Below are 15,296 nucleotides of genomic sequence, written 5' to 3' on the forward strand. Positions count from 1 at the left end.
AATTCTGATATGTCTTGGTGTTGGCCTCTTTGGGTTCATCTTTTTTGGGACTCTGTGCTTCCTGGGCTGGTATATCTATTTTCTGTGCCAGATTAGGGAAGTTTTCTGTCATTATTATTATTATTTTTAAATAGGTTTTCAATTCCTTGCACTCTATTTTCTCCTTCTGCTACCCCTATAATGTGAATGTTGGTATACTTGAGGTTGTCCCAGAGGCCCCTTAAATTCTCCTCAATTTTTTTTTCTTTTTGTTATTCTGATTGGGTGTTTTCTGCTTCAGTATCTTCTAAATTGCTGATTTGATCCTCTGCTTCATCTAATCTGTTGATTCCCTGCAACGTATTCTTCATTTCTGTTACTATATTCTTTTTTTCTGACTGGTTCTTAATTACGTTTTCTATCTCCATTTTTGTGTTTCTTATCTCTTTGTTGAAATTCTCCCTGAGACCACTGAGCATCCTTATAACCAGTGCTTGGAACTCTGTATCTGGTAGAATAATTGTTTCTATTTTGTTTAGTTCTTTTTCTGGAGCTTTGTTCTGTTCTTGTATTTGGGACATGTTTCTTTGTCTCCTCATTTTGGCTGCTTCCCTGTGTTGGTTTCTATGTATTAGGTAGGGCTGCTATATCTCCTGGTCTTAGTAGAGTGGCCGTATGTAGTAGGTGTGCTGTGGGACTCAGTGGCACAATCTTCTTGGTCACTTGAGCTGTGCACTTCAGCTGTGTCCCTTGTGTGGGTTGAGTGTGCCCTCCTCACATAGTTGAGCCTTGATTGCTATTTGCACATCATGGGAGGGATTGACCCTCAGACTTATTTGTTGTGAGGACTGGCCTTGAGTACAGTACAGGAGTTGTGGTGTTGGGGCAGACCCTACAGTGTAGGATCTGGCTCAGCAGGGCTCTGATGCCTGCCCAATCTACCCCTTGGGTATTTTATGTTTGGAGAGAGCTGGGTGATGCTCCAGCTAGTTTCAAAGCTGGCTGCTTGGGTTGCCAGCACCAGGGCCACCTATGAGGGGACCCACTGCAGGTCAAGTTCAGCCACAGCCCGTGCCTCACCAAAGGCCATCCAGCAGAAGCCACAAAGCAATCCTCAGATGACCAACCCCTGTCTATGCCATGCTTGGCAATACCTTGAGAGGCCAAGCTGTGAACCAAGGCCGGCTGCCACTAATGCCAGGCTTAGTGCTCCTCCGCCAGAGGTACAGAACATGCCCCAGCCCAATGCTACTTGTCTGGGTTCTGCGAACCTTTGAGAGACTCTAGGAAAGTCTGAAGCATGAGCCAAGGCAGGCGGTTTGTATGAAAAATCCACTAGAAACAGCTTGGGCATGCCTAAAAGTAGGGTGGGGCGGGGTCTGGAATCACCAGGACATAGCAAACGAGCGGCATTAATGATGGAGACTCAGATATGGCAGCCACCTGTGTCTCCATGCTGTGTGTGTGGGCTTAACAAAGAAACAATGGCTTCTACCAGCTCCTCTGTCCAGAAGAAAGCTTCCCCTCCAGCCCCTGTCCTGAAACCAGACAACTCAGTTCTCTCCCTTTACCCCCGCCCCATGTCCCTGCTGCCTCTTGAGCTGCTACCCCAGCAAGAGCCTGGAGCCAGTTAATCCATCTGTGGGTAAATCCCTGTACAGTCCCTTTAAGAGGAGCACTTGGGACTCCAGCCACCCTCTGCCTCACTCAGTCACAGTCTCTGCTGGTTTTCACAGCCAGAAATTATGGGTACTTCTCTCCCTGGCACTTGAACCTTGGGTTGGGGAGGGGCTAGGACCCTTCACTCTGCCAGAGGGAGGGGAACCTCCACAGCTGAGATATCCCCCCTAATTTTTCATGGTCACACGCAGGTGTGAGGCCAGCCCGTTCCATGTCTCTGCCCCTCCTAACCATTCTCAAGGTGACTTCTTCTGCATGTCCTTCATTGTAGGGCTTCTGTTCAGGAAGATTTTAGATGATTCACAATGATGGTTGTTGTATAGTTTAGTTGTAATTTTGATGTGGTCCTGAGAGAAGGTAAGCACAATGTTTACATACTATGCCATCTTGACCAAAAAGCCCATCATGCTATTTTAATTTGAGGTCTCATGTAATATTTCAATCTGGAAAATTCTCATCTGTTTAAATATTGATGCTCTGCTTTTTCCTCTACACTGTCCTTCTGTAACTCCTGTTAGGTATTGATAAAATTAATCTATCCATTATGTATCTTATTATTATTGTTATTGAAATATAATTCACACATCATAAAACACACCCTATTAAAGTCTACAATTTAGGGGTTCTTGGTATATTTCCAGTGTTGTGCAAAAATCACCACTGTCTACTTCCAGAACATTTTCATCACCCCCATGTATTCATTAGTAGTCACTCCCCCTTCCTCACTCTTTCAACCCTTGGAAACCACTAATTTACTTTCTATTTCTATGGATTTACCTATTCTGGACAATTCATATAAATTAAATCATATGGTATGTGACCTTTTTTGTCTGGTTTCTTCTACTAAAAATAATGTGTTCAAGATTCATACACGTTGTAGCATAAATGAGCATTTCATTACTTTTCATAGTTAAATAATAGTCTATTGTGTGGATATACCATTTCTGTTTATCTATTCATCAGTTTATGGACATTTGAGTTATTTGTACTTTTATGGCCATTATGAATATGCCACTGTTGGCATTTGTGTACAATTTTTTATGTAAACATATTTTCAGTTCTCTTGGTGTATACCTAAGAATAGGATGGTTGGGTCTTACTTATGTTTAACTTTTTGAGAAACCACCAAACTTTTCTAAAATGGTTGCACTATTTTATAGTCTCACCAGCAATACATGAGGGTTCAAATTTTTTCACAGCCTAGATAATACTTGTTATTTTCTGTCTTTTTGATTATAGACATTCTAGTGGTTTTGAAGATATAGCACATTGTGGTTTTGATTTTCATTTCCCTAATAAATATGATGAACATCATTTTGTGTACTTATGACCATTTGTATATCTTCTTTGGAGAAATGTCTATTGAATTCCTTTGCTCATTTTTAAATTGGGTTCTCTTTTATTGTTGAGTTGTAAGAGTTCTTTCTTCTTTACTCTGAATTCTAGACTCTTATCAGATATATGATTTGGAAATATTTTCTGCCACTCTGTGGGTTGCCTTTTCACTTTCTTGATGATATATTTTGTAGTATAAAAGTTTTTAATTTTGATAAAGTCTGGTTTGTCTAGTTTATTTTTTGATTGCTTATGCTTTTTGTATCATATCTAAGAGACAAAGTCATGAAGATATACTCCAATATTTTCTTCTAAGATTTTTATAGTTTTAGATCTTACATTTAGATCTTTGATCCACTTTGAGTAAGTTTTTACATGCGGTGTAAAACAAGAATTTCATTCTTGTTCATGGGAATATTCAGTTGTCCCAACATTGGTTGAAAAGACTACTCTTTTCCCCCATTGAATTCTTTTGGTACTCTCATTGGAAGCAATTGACCATAAATATATGGGTGGTAGCAGCTGCTTTTCTCAACCAGTGTTCACATTCCAGAAGCCCTGCACCAGCACCTCTGACTCACACAGTGTTCCTGGCTCTAGTCTGTGAACGTGCATGGGCCACATTTCCCTGCAGGAGCTGAATTCAGGCCACTAGGACCTCTGTCCAACTCAATGCTCAAAAGCTGGCACCATCAGCCATTATATTTTCTCTTTTTTCACTTATTTTCTCCTTTGATATTAATGCATAATTTGTTAGCTGGCATTTGTTTTGATGATTAAAAGTATTATCTATCTATCTATCATCTATCTATCTATCTATCTATCTATCTATCTATCTATCTATCTATCTATCTATCATCTACCTATCTATCTCTATCTCTCTGTGTGTATGGGAGGGTTGTTATATTTTGTTTGCTTCTTTTCTCATCTTAATAAGAAATATATAATATTTACAAATAGGTTCTGTGTCAGGTATCTATTGTCAAAATAATGCTCTGAAACAACTACAAATCCTTGGTTGCATATAATAATAGCACTTACTGCTCACAGTCTAGGGATAGTTGGCTAGAAAGTTCTGCTGATTTGGCTAGGCTTATTTGATGATCTGGAAGTTGGCTGACTGTTGGCTAATTTAGGCTAGCCTCAGCTACGATGACTAAGACTTTCAACCTCCAGTCAGCTAGCTCAGGCATTTTCTCATGGGGATGGCGGAAACAAAAGAGGAGGCGGAAACACAATGTATCTGTTACGATAACTTTGGCTCAAATAAGTTGCATGTCTGTGTCTGTGCTGCTCATGTTGGGTGGGCACTAATCACTAACATGGAAAAGGGCAAGGGTATGGATAGGTATGTGACGAACCGGAGCCATATTTTACAATAAATTTACCATCGGAGTTTAAAAAGTGTGTATTCTGTGATTCCATAAAATAAAAAAGGAAGAGGAAGTAAAGAGAATAGGAGAAGTCATTGGTGAGAAATAGAGAAAATTAAGCTGGTGTAATATTAATAACTGTCAAAGTTGCCTAATGGATACATTGAAGTTCACTATATGGCTCTCTATTCTTTTGTGCATGTTTGGAAATTCTCCATAATTAAAAAAAAAATGTATATTCTAAGTTTATTGATAAAAGTCTTTATCTAGTTCCATGATATCATAGCTGTTGTTTTACTCAAATCTTATATATTCCTACTTATATTTCCCTATTTGTTCTGTATTTTAAAAAATATAGTGGTACTAAAACTCTCCCACTATATTGTGGTCTCATCATGGGTTTCCCCAAGAAAACATTTTTGGAGCATGTTTGAGTTTAGAGGTAACGTACAACCCCGCTTGCCCCAACCCTCTCATAGACAGCTATGTGTTTAACAGGTCTGTCTTGAAATGTGTGAGTGTATCTGGAAACTGGGTATTAGTCATTTTTGATTGGAGATTTCAAAGAAAAAAAGCTTGTCTAAGTTCCCAGCTAAGCTAGCTGAGCATTAGGAGTTAGTGGTAGGACTACAAATGAGATACCCATAGCTTTTCCTGTGCCTTTTGGCTCGTAGAAGAGTTTCCTATGACCTGTAATACGTTGATGTTGGGGTCAGCCACTGGGGATGTCTTGGTGATAAACTGGCAAATAATTCGATGCATTCTTTGAAAGGAGTATGTATTTAATGGCGCACATGGGCCCAGGGGACGGTGGCTGCCCCTTTGAGGGTCGTTTGTGCCTAGGAGCAGAAAGGGACCTAACTCATGTTCTGGGTAAACATTTATGTCTTTCTTTTCATTTATTCCCTATGTGTAGTTTTTAAAACTATAAGTATACATTTATAATAATGGAAACTGAAATCATTTTTCTTTTGACACCATCCTATGGCAAGGATTTCATGTGATAACATATCAATTTATCTGAATATTTTGAAAATATTATATTATTATTATTATTATTATTATTATTATTGATGAAGTAGACATAATAATATAAGATAGGTAATAATTATCTGTTGCTAAGATCTGAAAATGTCTGGCGATTCCCTTTCATTATTGCCACTTTTTGATACCACTTAACAGGTTGACCTCTGGCTCTTGAAGAGACCTTTGTTTTCCCTCCTAATATCATGTTGGAATTTGAAAGAACAGTGGGCCTTTTGGTTCACTGCATTCCCCTGGGACCCTTCCAACTCCAGCTCATTAGAAACACCCCCGAGTCTGGGGACTAACTATGATGTCATATGTCATAGCAATGAAGTAATTGTGGCAAGTCAAGGCAAAGAACAATTTTATTTTTGCTGCTTTGAGGAATTTCTATATTGTTTCAAATGCAATTCCCACCTTTCAAGCAAAAATTATTCTATGTAGATTCCCAGGGTCAAAAGAACAAGTGGCAACTTGTTATATGGGGTAAACCTGGAATGAGTTGAGGAGAACTTTGTGTAGTTATTACCTTCCCTTGTTTTGGCTCAGGCCTTCTGTCCCATTCAGGTGTGTCTAATATTAAACATTTTATTCTAGAAGGATGCAAGTGAGAAGACTGCAAGGAGTTCTGTGGGAGGTTCTATTATCTTCTCCTTAGTTTAAGGAGACATGTTTTTATCTTTTATACTGACTACAGCTATTTCCCTTTAGAGATAGTCTTGGGGAGAAAATTGCCAATCTGCAAATACTTCTGTAAGTTTAGATCAAACAACATTTTTCCATTAAAAATATTTTCTTGTATTCCATTTTTTAAGGAAAGCCACTTAAGCAACTCTTTACTCTCAAGCTTCCTGTATCTTTCAACATACTTTTCAGCAAATAAATTAAAAATTAATGAGTAATATTATCTACAAACTACTAATTTTAGATGCAATTCTTTATACATCTTAACTCATGCTCCCAAACAATGATTTAGGCTAGTCCTTTTAAAACTGTAATGAAGACACTTTTTACTGCTTTGTTCACAGTACAGGAGACACAATCTTGTCATCACAATCTAAACGCTAGTCAGATGACATAAAGAATGGTAAAGTTCCAACATTCAGTAGGGAAAATATTAACAATAGCCTTCTCTTCGATCTCCTTTATAACTCTTCTGAGATTAGGGTGATTTCTGAGGTGATTTGTGAAAAGTTGTTCTTTTCCCCAAGAAAACATCCATATTTTCCATCATATTCTCAGTAAGGTTCATGTCCCACAAATGTTCAGAACTCTCCCAAAACCATAATGTTATTTACTATTACAGATGCATAAAAAAACTATACATAGGGAACAAATGAAAAGAAAAATAAATGCTTACCTAGCACATGGGTGGGTAATGGAAATGAGACTCCATTGGCAGTATCCTAGTTTCTAAATTTCAAAGTAAACTTTGACTCTCTCCTTTTTCTTATGACCATACTATATCAACTGTTAATTCCTTCAGAGAATCAGTGTATTAGTCAGATTTTGCTACAATAATACTGAGTAACAAGCAACCTCAGATTCTTAGCAGCTTCTAACAGGCATATATTTTTTTGCTAATAAATCTGAGATGAACTGAAGATATAAACAAAACTGAAATAAAACAAACTTGTCAAAAGTTGATGATGCTGAAAAAGAAATGTAAAATGATATGATAAGATGAACAAAATCAGACCAAGATCATTTGGTGTGTCATCCTAGCTATATTTATATCATTGGAGTTGCCATATCAGTGCTTTTCAAAACTATTTTCTCCACCTTCTTGTTTGTCAAATACTAGGCCTAAATCCTGGCACAAAAATTACATTTAAAATGAAACTCAGCATCTTTACAATTGTCCATCTGTTTAACCTCTCAATATCTACTAAATTGGTTGTTTTCCCTTAATCTCATTAGTATATTTATATCACAACCAAAATTTCAGCATTATCTTCACCTTCTTTATTTTTTTAAATTTCTCTAACTCAACAATATATAGATTTATTCTAATCATCTTTCACACATAGTTCCCTCCCCTGACTCCTTTTAAAAATTATTAAAACTCAATTTTCCTTCCCCTACCCAGTTCTGTTCAGCTTAGGTCATTTTTATCTCTTTTCTAATTTACCTCTCACATTAGCTTTTTCCTAGAGGAATGAAATTGTTTCCTAACTGGTCCCTTTGTTTCCAGTCTCCCCTAATGTTTCGTCTGTTATTCCCACGATGCAAGAGTTCCCACAGGAATTGAATTCCTTGGTTTTTATTTCAAGATTCTTAAAACTCTGGCTCCACCTGAAGTTCAGCACCACTTAATAACTGAGTGGACACCAAATTAAAATGGTCTCTGTCATACACTGGGTCACAATCTAAAAGATAATCCAGACACATAGAAAAAATAAATCTGAAAGAAAGTAGAATGCTGTTTATGTTCTAGTGAATATATTATGTATGAGTTGGAAGAAAATCTTTTTTATTTAATGTTTATACATTCATTTTAATAGTTATGAATTATTTGTAATACATTCTTTAAGAAAATGACTAGTCATTCAAAGTTACGGTTGCTTCGATACATTACCCAGAAAGAAATTTAAGTAAGAAGTATATTAGGTGTGAGTCAATTTAAAGGAAAGTACTAAAATAATAATAATAAGCACAAGCAACATGCAAAAATTGTTAAAGGGATGTGAAATCATTGAAGTTTAGCAACTGCCTAGATGTGGCTGTGTGGGAGAAAAAAATGGAAAAAAATGGGAGATAAATCTTAGAAAACAAATTGGGACATATTTTGTCTAAGGGTGGGGTATTTTTATATCAATTGATTTCAGTGTTTCCCCCTCAGTGGAGGTACATTACAAACCAGCTCATGGCCCAAAAAGGTAAATGTATCAATACATTTTGCTAAGTAATAAAAGCCCCCCAAATTAGTGTCTTAAAAAACCAACCAATTATGTTTTAGTTCCTGATCTGAGGGTCAGTGATTTGGGCTGGGCTCTGCAGGGTGGTTCTTCTGGCCTTGGCTGGGCTTGCTTATCTATGTGTGATCAGTGCTGGGTTGGCTAGGGGCAGGGTGGTCTAGGATGGCATCAGCTAGGCAATCTTATCTCTAATCTCTGTGGTTTCTTATCTTCCAACAGGGCAATGTGGGCTTATTCACTTGGAGGAGAAACCATTTCAAAAGACAGAGCAGAAGCAAGTAAGAACTCCTAATGCTAGGCTTTGAATTCACACATTGTTTCTTTTGCCACATTTTCTTTTCTTTTGCCAAGGCAAGTCACAAGACGTCTCTATTCAAAGGATGGCAAAACAGCCTTGCTCTCTTTTTTCCTCCCAGCTTTATTGGGGTACAACTCACAAATAAAATTGTATATTTTAAAGTGTACAATGTAATGATTTGATATACATACACATTGTGAAATGATTACCACAATCAGGTTAACTAACACACCCGTTACTACACAGTTATCTTTGTTGTTGTTGAGAACGCTAAGTTTTCTTTCTTAATGAATTTGCATACAGTAGTATTACTAATTATAGTCACCATGCTATAATAAGATCCCCAGCACTTATTCATGTTATAACTGAAGGCTTGTACCCTTTGACCAATATCTGTCAATTGCTCTGACCCTCTCAGCCTTTGGTAACCATCATTCTACTCTTTATTTCTATGAGTTCAACTTTTGTTTTTAGATTCCACATATAAATAGGATCATATAATATTTGTTTTTCTCTGTGTAGCTTATTTCACTTAGCATAATGTCCTCTAGATTTACCTATGTTGTTGAAAATGGCAGGAATTCCTTCTTTCATATGGCTGAATAATATTCCACTATACACACACACACACACACACACATACATATATGTCACATTTTCTTTATCCATTCATCCATTTACAGACACTTAGGTTGTTTCCGAATCTTGGCTATTGTGAATAATGCTGCAACAAACATGAGAGCTTAGAATCTTTGAGATATTGATTTTGTTTCCTTCAGATATGTACAAAGAAGTGGGATTTCTAGATTATGTGGTAGTATGATAGTTCTACTTTCAATTTTTTGAGGAACCACTGTGTTGTTTTCCACAGCAGCGGTACCAGATTACATTCCCCTCAACAGGGCACTCCACATTCTCTCCACTACTTATTATCTCTTAGCTTTTTGATAAAAGCCTAATAGGTGTGAAGTGATATCTCATCGTGGTTTTGGTTTGTATTTTCCTAATGGCTAGTGATATGGAGCAACTTTTTATGTACCTGCTGACTCTTTCTATGTATTTTTTGGAAAAATATCTATTCAAGCATTTTACCCATTTTCAATTTGATTTTTTTGCTGTTGAGTTTTATGAGTTCCTTTTATATTTTGGAAATAAACCCCTTATCAGATATATGGTTTGCAAATATTTTCTCTCATTTTATAGATTGCTTTTTCATTTTGTTGATTGTTTTTGTGCAGAGATTGTTGATTTGATGTAGTCTCACTTGTTTATATTTGCTAGCCTTCACCTCTTGAAGGAGGAACTGTAAAGTCACATTTTAAAGTGTGTGGATGTAAGAAGAGTAAAGGACTGTGTTCAAACACAGCACACAGCGCGTTTTGTATTTTAGGATGATTCATTTATTACAAACTATTAAATGCCAAATAGACTATAAAATTAATTGGGATCAAGTAGGATCTGAAGCATGTTGACTATTGGGAAGGCTAATATAATAGGTCAGGGAACAATAATGGGAGACTGAACTAGGGTAGTAGGGAAATAAAGGATGCTTGAAGTACTGTAAAAGGAGAGTCCCAGGAATTCCCGTGGTGGCATGATAAAGGTGTGTATGGTGTGGTGAGATGTAGGTACAGAAGTTGTGCTCCTGAGCAGCCAATGGGGGGATGATGCCGTTAGTCAAGATGAGAGATAGGAGGAAAGTAGGTTGGGCTGGGATTGGTGGTAGGTGGATGAGTTGAGATGCCAGTGTGTTATCTGTGTGGCTGTGTCCAGAAGGAAATCGGAAATTTGAATATGGAGCTTAGTAGTGAAATCAAGAATAAAGATTAAATTTGAGATTCCTTCATATTTTAGTAAGAACCTGCATGCATGGGTGTGGATATAGTGTAGAAAGAGCATATCCCTTATACCTCCAGCCAAACTGTGCTTTGTGCACAATAGATGCCAAATTGATAATTGCCAAGCCAGTAACCAAAAGAAGTACAGTCCACTCACCACTTTCAACACCCAAGGTCAGGCCATTCCATTTCTTGATGAGCTGATTGTAATATAAGAAATTATAATAAGTCAACTATGAGCAGAGCCTAATATATTGAAAAATATTTGTTTTTTAGCATCAACTGTGTGGGTTCCTGAGTCATGAATCCTAATAGTAGCCCTCTCAGTGGGGGGCTCTTGTTTCACCTCACAGAGGAGGGATTTGAGGTTTAGAGGTTATCATTACTTCTGAGCGTTTTCTGGGTCATGGCACACATGGAACATGATACTAGTTGTCCTGGACACTCCTCCACCACTCCTAAAGGAGGGGACTACTGACTTAAACTTATGAGTCCCAATACCCAACAATCTGTCGCTATGGCTGATGGCATCAATATCTTGGCACATGTGTAACCAATATGTGACCTGACAGTGGGCCCCAGCCTACCAGTTGGGAAATTCTGGGTTAAATAAACTGCCCAGAGTAGCAGAACTAACGTGTAGCAAAATTGCGATAAGAATTCATTTGTGCTTGACTCTGAAGTATAGATTCTTTCCACTACTTCATGCAATGACTCTACCTGGGTGTTAGGATTATACACTATGAGAATAGTTTATAATTTTATACTGAGACTGTAGGCCAAGATGTACGATGCTAGATGGGCGGGAGGGGTGGGGATTGGAGGGCAGTCGGTGACCACAGGATGGCCACGGGTTTGAAAATTAATCTGGGGAACGTAATTTAGTAGTACTAGAGGGTAAGGGGGTTGGGGGGTGGGGGATGAGGGTGAGGGGGATCAAATGTATGGTGATGGAAAGGGAGCTGACTCTGGGTGGTGAACACACAGTGTGATTTATGGATGATGTGATACAGAATTGCACACCTGAAATCTATGTAATTTTACTAACAATTGTCACCCCAATAAATTAAAAAAATAAAATTAAAGTATATATATAAAAAAAAAGATGTACGATGCCTTTTACTTTTTAATTCCTAAAGTCAGTTCAATTATATGGGACAAATAAACAATTATCATGCTTCCCTTCCTTCTAATTTATGTAGACATTCTAAAATAATATCAACTAAGACCACGCCACATTAAGGAAATGAGCCATTCATTTTTACTTTCTAGTTTATGGATTTTTAGATATATCTCAATAGCCAGCATATCTATTTTGATGTCTTATTTTGTTTTATTTCTAAAATATGCTTTCCATTTCAAAATGTTCATTAGTTTAGGTGTAATAAACAAATCTTGGTTTAAAGAAATGGAGAAAGTTACATGAACTATTATGAAAGCAGGATTTCTGATAGCTTTGAATCTCTGGTCACAGATTTGTCTCATCTCCAGAGCCACCTCATATTGATAAGCCTGCCTTAAACACAGGCTAATTCTGTACTAGGCACAGAAAGGGGATGGCCACCCATGAGCCACAGGCTCATGTCTCTACTCGTAACACTTACTGCATTCAGTTGTGCCCTTACAGATGTATGGAGAAAGTATATTTACTCTGTTTAGAGTTATTTTCTTCTTTTCCTTGGAGAATACTCCACACCTCAATAGAACATAAGACCATGGAATTAGACACACCAGGAATAGAAATTTGGATTTATTTGTATTGTATCTGTGTGATCTGGAGCAAACAGCATAATTTCTCTGACTTTCCTCTGTAAAATGGGAATAAGAGTATCCACCTCAAAATTTTGTGAGAATTACATAAAGGTAATGGTTATAAAATACTTAACTTAGCTGCTGGCTTACAGATACCCTAGCGTGGTAGCAGTGGAGATGCGGTGATGGAGGTGGTGCTGGTAGATGTGGTGACAATGGTGGTGGAAGTGATGGGTGTAGTAGAGGTGCTTCTGGTACTGGTGGATGCTACGTACTGATAGTAGTGGTAGTGACGATGGTGGAAGTGCTGACAGTGGTGGAAGTGGTGATGGAAAAGATGGTGGAGGAAACAGTAGTGGAGGTGGCGGGATTGGTAATGGTAATTGGTAATTGATAGTGGAAATAGGGGTAATTTTGAAGTTGGTGGGGATTGTAATGGAGATAATGGGGAGGTGGTGATATTCGTGGTGGAGGTAGAGATAGAAATGGTGGTGGAGGTAGTAGAGTTGGTTTGGGAGGATGTGGTAGAGGTGGAGAAGGTAACAATAATGGTGGAGTTTGTGGAAATGGAGGTGGTCGTGGTGAAAGTGGAGGTGAATGGTGGTGAAGACGGCGGGGAGGAGGTAGTGGTGGTGGGTGGTTGAGGTAATAGTGATGGTGATGCTGGTATTGTGGAGATGGAAAGGAGGTGGAAGTGGTGACAATGGGGTAGTAATGGTGATGGAAAAGGTGGTGATGATCGTGGTGAAAGTCATGGTGGAAATGGGAGTGGTAGTAATGGAGGAGTTGTTAGAGCTGCCGCTGGTAATAATTGAGATAGAAGTGAAGTGAAGGCGATGCTGTTGGAGATGGTGACAGTGGAGATGGAGGCGTTGGTGGGAGTCGAGAAGGTAGAGGTGGCAAAGCAGTACATCAACGTTTATAGGAAGCAGGGGAGCTGGAATGCATTGTTAATCTTCTCACCTAAGAAATGCAAAATGAAAGATGGACAGCCCTGGTATAACTTCAGAACAGCTTTGGTGTAACCAGGAGAAATTCAGTTGGCCCTGGGTGAAAAAATAGTACCCTTTCCCCATTTAATCGTAAAAACTGATATCATCTGAGATTCAAGGCTAAATTCCTTTTACTTCCATGACTTCTAGCTACTCTCTCCTTTTAATTTTCCTTCCTTCAAATCCACTGTTGGTTAGACAATTTTGTACGCGTTTGTGAACTCGTGCTCATAAGTTATGATGAACTCAAATCCCTCTTGTAGCCACTTATCTCCTTACCTGGCTCTTGATGCATGAATTCCTGTGGTAAGATGATTAACTGTGAAAGTGGTCCTTCTCTGGACTTTTCATCTTCTCCATGGTGTGCCAGCTTATCCCCGTGAAGATCTGGACCAGGCAGTGTGTCCTACCACTGTCCTTCCCTTTAAACAAACCCACGGGAAACCCAAACTTAAACTACACACCCTCGACTATCATTCCTCATATTTAATTGCTCCCTCTTGCTCTTGAAACTGTTGCTTCCTGGCTGCTGGAGCCACTGATTTCTAGGTCAGTGATTCCACTCAGTTAAGCCACAGGTATCCTTTCCTCCACCACTTTCTTTTTTTCCTTTTTTTCCCCCTGAAACTGTATCTTTGCAATTTATTTCTTTTTATTTAAATTAAAGTTTATTCGATGACAATTGTTCATAAAGTTACATAGATTTCAGGTGTACAATTATGTAATACATATATATACATATATATACATATATACATATATATATACATATATACGTATATATGTATCACATTGTCCTCCACCAATTTCAAAATAGCATTTCTTTGACTGTGCCAGACAGCCATGTGCTACATTGCTAACATCAGAAGAGCCTACTTTTTCTGGCCCTGTACTCCCTTTGACAATTCAGAAGGCCATGACCCCACAGCCCGGTACCACAATCCTACATTAATCTTGGGGACCTGCCAGACTTCCTATTTCATACAAGCAGTGTTTATCCTTGCCTTACACATTGGCAGGTTTGAGAATTTCTACCATTGTTGATCCATCTTGCAAAGCCACAAAACAAACTGAGACCTGTGGTGTTTCTTTGTTATGTAGGTGACTCTGGAAAACATTTCTAGTACCAAACTGTGGAAAGTGTACCATGCCAGGACCTAGGACCTTTTGGGAAGTGACTGCTTTGTTCCAATTAAAAGTGTTTTATTGTTCAGAAATGGGCTACTGCTGAAGCTCTTCTTTCATCAGCCCCACTTCGGTAAGCGTTATTGCAATCACTAATCTCTCCCTGACAGCTCCTAGCCAACAGAATTACAAGTTCAAACTATGGAAACAAAATGCATTTTATTTATTATACTAAGATGTTTCCATTAAAGCAGATAGCATCTATTTTGCCAAGTGGGTGTTGTGACTTTCCAGAGGCTTGACTAGTTCGCAGCCTGCTGATGAAAACACTCACTGTCCTCCAGCCCTCTGGCAGGCATCCTTTACCTTGGATGGAGCTTTCCCTGTTATCATGTTTGGCCTCCATAGGAGACAGATCAAAATGCTTTGGACCAAGGTGAGCAGCTCCATATATTAATAGTGTCTAAGAGATTTGTCTTTACCACGCTTGACTACTTCTGTCCTTCCATTGGGAATGATCATAGCAGCTGATATTTATTGAACACTTACTAACTGCTAGGGCCCAGGCTAACTGCTCTACCCAGATGATCACATTTAACCATCAAATCATGGCATGAGGTAGGCAGTGGTCTTATCATTCCTGTTTTATAAATGAGGAAGTAAGGCACAGAGAAGTTATGTGACTTTCCCAAGGTCACACAGGTGGTAGTTGATGGATTTGGGACTTGAATCTACTTAACCATGACATCAGACTATCTCCTGGGGTTGTTGACTAAACATGAGAAAACAGACAAATACAACAATAGTTAACTACCATAGAAGTGAAGGTTTGATTATATGGGTAGAAGGATATCTCTTAGCCTTTCAGCCAAAGAAACACATGTTTTGAGAAATGAAAAAGTAGATTTCCTCTGCGTCCATCTTTAAGAAGACTCACGAAAGACACTTTTTGGCTACAATGCCAGACATTGCCATAGCTC

The sequence above is a fragment of the Rhinolophus ferrumequinum genome, chromosome 23 (genome assembly GCF_004115265.2).
Source record: "Rhinolophus ferrumequinum isolate MPI-CBG mRhiFer1 chromosome 23, mRhiFer1_v1.p, whole genome shotgun sequence".
Lineage (NCBI taxonomy): Eukaryota > Metazoa > Chordata > Mammalia > Chiroptera > Rhinolophidae > Rhinolophus > Rhinolophus ferrumequinum.